Consider the following 5000-nt stretch of genomic DNA (forward strand, 5'->3'; position numbering starts at 1 on the left):
ATATGTCTCGTTTGCTTCTTTATAGGTGGTACAGTTCTATTTGGAACAGCACATGCTGTGCTCTACCAAAAATTAAAAATTTTTTTCAATGTATTCAATGAAAAATTTCAATACAAAAATTATTGAGAATTACTCCTCAAAAGCATCCCTAGAGAGATAAAATACCCCATTATAGAGCTATACAAGGTAACGTATGTTCTGATTCTGGGGTTTACATATACTCTTATTAGTGTTATAATTCAAATGGAAGAAGATTTCTTTTTAATTGAAAAAACTCAAAATAGATTAGTTATAAATCTATTTCTAATGATTTTCTTATCTTATATTATTAGAAATAAAAAATGTAAATTTGAATTCAAAAAAGGTCATGAATTTACAGTCAATAGTTAATGGTTCTGATTTGTACTAGATTCTATATTTTGTGACTGAAAATCTATATTTTTTTCGGAGTTGAAAAAAAAACAAGAGAAAATTTGAATCTAGTACAAATCATTTTGGCGGCATGGCCGAGTGGTAAGGCGGGGGACTGCAAATCCTTTTTCCCCAGTTCAAATCCGGGTGCCGCCTCAACAGGAGACTTGAAATCTCCTGTTATAAAACTATAACAAACGTAGGAAAAGACTCTTGATACTTTCTTTTCGTGATTCTAAGCCCCTGGCTCTCGAGGTTCTATTCTCTAACCTAAAGTTTTACCTATCAGATTAGAGGAAAACTAAAACGAGTGGAGGGAAATCCATTAGATTGGATAGGCAGAGAGGGAATTAAATTAATAGTTTTGGAAAGGATCTAAGATACTTTGGATATAGACTCATGAAAGTGTCGGAATGCTCAGACATTCAATCAATATTAGATTAGATGAAGAATTGCCTTTCGTTTTACTTCAAATAAAAATAAAAAACGATAAAAGAAAGAAAAAAGATTATTCTTTCTACATATGAGTCAGATTTTTTGGATACTTCGAAAAGTATCTGTTTACTTGTGTTTACATCTTGTCGATTCTACTAGAAATTCTATAATTAAGAATAACTCAGTATAAGATAAGTGGATTTTTTGGAGTAGTTCATCAATGGTGACCAAATATCTCTCCCTTTTTTGACTCTGCACCAGTGATTTCACTATTATTAGTGAACAATAATGGAAAAGTTTCTTCATATTCATAGGGGACAGAATTCACATGGATATAGTAAGTCTCGCATGGGCTGGTTTAATGGTAGTTTTTACATTTTCCCTCTCTCTCGTAGTGTGGGGAAGAAGTGGACTCTAGAAGTACTCCTAATTGCGATAATAATCAAACTCTATCAACCTGTATCAATTGTTTTAGTTTTCTAGACCGGCCGGCAATTTTTTTTAAGATCTTTTTTTAGAAATTGGATTTATGTTTTGTTTTATTGACTCATTTTATTTTTTGATATCAGAGTTTATACCGTTAACCATTCATGGGATAACCCCCTTTCGAAATCTCAAGAGGTTTCCATCGAATTCGGATTATCCGTATTAAATGGATCAAACAAACAAATGAAATTGAGAAAGTATGTACATAGATTTCATATTCTATATTAATTTATATTTACATTTATAAAGAAAAAGAGAGATATGGGTGGATTCCTTTATATTAAGATATTTCACTTGTATCTTTATACATTACAATAACCATAATGGCTAGTATGGTAGAAAGAGATCTCTTTCTACCATACTAGCGGGCCCCTTAGGATACTACTGAATCTAATGCATTCCTTTCATTTAAGACGAGAAATTGACATCCTTTTTTGTCATTGATAGTCAAATTGTATTCAAATTAATTATTTTGACTAACCGTTTTTACGTAAATTATAAGCAAAAAAGCAGTAGGAACGAGAATGAAGAGTGCAGTAGCAATAAATGCAAGAATATTGACTTCCATAATTAAATCGTTTATTATTTATTTTTTTTTCTTTGGAATATCTCGGGATTTAATCCCATAGAGATGAGAAATCTTTCGCTTGTAAACTCACTCAGATGAATTAGATTTCGATGATATCGAATGAAAGAAATATCATGAATAACAATATCGGAGCTATAAAATCGATTCATCGTCAAGAATTTAATAGTATAACATAGGAAGATCTTTTATCCACACCGAATACATAATGAGATTCCTGATCCAATAAAAAACTATTTATTTATGATTCTTTTTCACCGCTTTCTTTTCTACAACCTAGTACTTTCCTTGTACAATCATCTGATGAAATATCATAAAAAACCTTTTATACTTCGATTGTTTATAAAAAGAGTTTCTAAAGAACCTTAAATAAACAATAGAAATCAAATAGAGAAAACAAGTACGAAATTTCAATTTGAAATTTTCAAAATTTTGTTTTTGTAAGGGTCTATGATCTTTTTGTAAAACAAAGGAAATGTGATAAAGACGAGTCCCGAAAAAAAAAAACGAAAATATTCCAAAAAATTAACTATATTAAATTTTCTTACGAGTTTTTCTTCGACATCGACTCTAATCTTTAAAAAGAGCATATTCATTAGGGAAGACTAATTTGATCTTTTTTTTTGAAACATCCTCTTTACTTGGTTGGATTCGAACTATTTTCACTTCCTTGACTTCATAGAAACAAAAGTATATATAGGTACTCTTGGCAAACGTATTATACGCTATCCTATTTTATTTTCCTACACGAGTTAATGGGAGATTAATTGACAAAAAGAGGAAACCCCATACAGTATCTCGTTCTTGAAGTGGTGAATGCTCTCAATAATTATAATTATACTAATTTACATATGTCTTTAAATTGGTGCAAAAGAAATACCCCTTTCTTTTGCTTGATGAAAAAAGAAAAATAAAACAAAAAGATAACCGAAACCATTTTGATCCCCTTGCCCAGAAACAAAAAGGGGAGTTTATGTCTTTTTTTTTAATTGAATCCGCCGGGACTGACGGGGCTCGAACCCGCAGCTTCCGCCTTGACAGGGCGGTGCTCTGACCAATTGAACTACAATCCCATGGAAATAAAGCGGGTAGCTTACATATTCCTTCTTATGATTTCATCATAATCATTTCAATTTTAGATTCAAATTAGTGTTTTGTAACAAAGAAAATCACAAGTAATATATTGATATCTATATGGATATCACTAAAGTGATATCAAGGCCGATTACTAGTAATCCTTGCATTATTCTAAAATCGATTGATAATCTATTTTTTATTGTAATTTTTTATGGAAACAAAAAGTAACGAGCCACAAGAAATAAAGAAAAAAGTAAAGTCGAAATATACCCAGATATTTGACTTTTTTCTTACCCTTCTCTGTCAATTATGCAAAACAAAAAAGGTTATGTAGACAGCGAATTATTGGGCCGAGCTGGATTTGAACCAGCGTAGACATATTGCCAACGAATTTACAGTCCGTCCCCATTAACCGCTCGGGCATCGACCCAGGAAGAATCTATTCGAACTTTATGGATAATCCATGATCAACTTCCTTTCGTAGTACCCTACCCCCAGGGGAAGTCGAATCCCCGCTGCCTCCTTGAAAGAGAGATGTCCTGAACCACTAGACGATGGGGGCATACTTGCTCAACCGCCATCATACTATGATCATAGTATGATCAGTTTTTTAAAATTGTCAATATAATCAAATGGTATGACTAGCTTATAAGATTTTTTATTTTTTTCTATAGCATTCTATATCATTTTTTTATTTTACATTTATATTCATATTCTAATCACAATTCTATAAAAAAAATCGATATATTTTCTTTTTATATTTGAAGTGGAAATATGAAAAAAAAAAAAAATCGAAAAAAAGTCTAGTATAAAATCTTTTAAAGAAGTGATTGGTCTGACAGAAAAAAAATAAAAAAGAGGGTTAAGTTTCGTTTTTTTTACTTTACTTAATAGATTGCCTCATCTCATTGTTAAGAAATAGTAGTGTCCCTATCTAACACTAACCCAAGAAAGTCAGACAGAATCCATCTTTCTTCCCTAATTAGACGATGGATTGATAAGTTAAGTTATCGATTCTCGCTTCTAGTTGCGAAATGAGCTACTAACCACTATGCGTCTATTGTATATATATTTAATATATATATATATTTGATTTACCTATCGACTCAGTCAGGAATTAAATCAAGACGGCCCTTTTAACTCAGTGGTAGAGTAACGCCATGGTAAGGCGTAAGTCATCGGTTCAAATCCGATAAGGGGCTTTTACTTTCTTTAACTTTCTATTACTTTCTTTAACTTTCTATATAGGAAAAATTTCATTCGAAAGTCTATAATTTCGAATTTTTTGAATTTCATTCTAATGAATTTCATTTTAATAATAACTAATAATAAAGTGAGAGAGTTTAATAATAACTAATAATAAAGTGAGAGAGTAATTTAGAAAATCAAATTGAACATTTTTATATTATAATACAATGAATAATAATAAGTCGGCTTTTGAATCGCCAAATAGATATTCGTTGTTTCCCTTTTTCGATAGATTAGAAATCAACAAATCCAAAAGAAAAAGTAAGTGGACCTAACCCGTCGAATCATGACTATATCCACTATTCTGATATTCAAATTCGATAGAGATAAAATTGAAACAGTAGATTTGTTTTATTTCATATTTTTTTATTCGGAAATCTGTCGATATCTCTTATTTAATCTTCTTGTTTCTATATTTCATAGGAAATATATTGCGTTCCTGCCTAGAGAAAGAAAGTCTTATTCCAAATTTTTTAATACCTAAAGGGTATTTCAATATCTTGTTTTGATTCCAGAACATAACAAGAGCCTAAATTCTAGTTGTATAAGAATCAAATTGTATTAAGAATCAAAAAATCGAATCATAAAGAATGGCTTCAGATATCAATCAAATATTTCCATATTGATGCTTACAAGATGACAATGTAATGGGATTGAAGGTGTATGTGAGAAAGAAACTCTCATTTACAGTTTGCTATTATTTTATTTAAATATTGTATTGAATTAGATATAAATAATAAATTTTCCCTTTTTTTAC

At 30.5% G+C, this 5000-nt stretch overlaps 1 protein-coding gene and 3 non-coding genes across 4 annotated transcripts in view; 3 read left to right on the plus strand and 1 right to left on the minus strand.

Moving 5' to 3' along the window:
• The first annotated feature begins 496 nt into the window (after positions 1-496).
• On the plus strand, positions 497-567 carry TRNAC-GCA. The gene has a single exon. It is a non-coding gene; the product is annotated as a tRNA-Cys (tRNA).
• Positions 568-2917: 2350 nt separating this feature from the next.
• On the minus strand, positions 2918-2991 carry TRNAD-GUC. The gene has a single exon. It is a non-coding gene; the product is annotated as a tRNA-Asp (tRNA).
• Positions 2992-3872: 881 nt separating this feature from the next.
• LOC125601655 (photosystem II D2 protein) overlaps positions 3873-5000 on the plus strand; it is a 2733-nt gene continuing 1605 nt past the window's right edge. Inside the window, exon 1 of the mRNA XM_048773709.1 lies at positions 3873-5000. This exon is cut by the window's right edge and continues 1605 nt beyond it. The gene's annotated coding sequence lies outside the window, so the exon portion shown is untranslated.
• TRNAT-GGU lies at positions 4126-4197 on the plus strand. The gene has a single exon. It is a non-coding gene; the product is annotated as a tRNA-Thr (tRNA).

Source organism: Brassica napus, unplaced genomic scaffold, assembly GCF_020379485.1.
Source record: "Brassica napus cultivar Da-Ae unplaced genomic scaffold, Da-Ae ScsIHWf_2628;HRSCAF=3378, whole genome shotgun sequence".
Classification (NCBI taxonomy): domain Eukaryota; kingdom Viridiplantae; phylum Streptophyta; class Magnoliopsida; order Brassicales; family Brassicaceae; genus Brassica; species Brassica napus.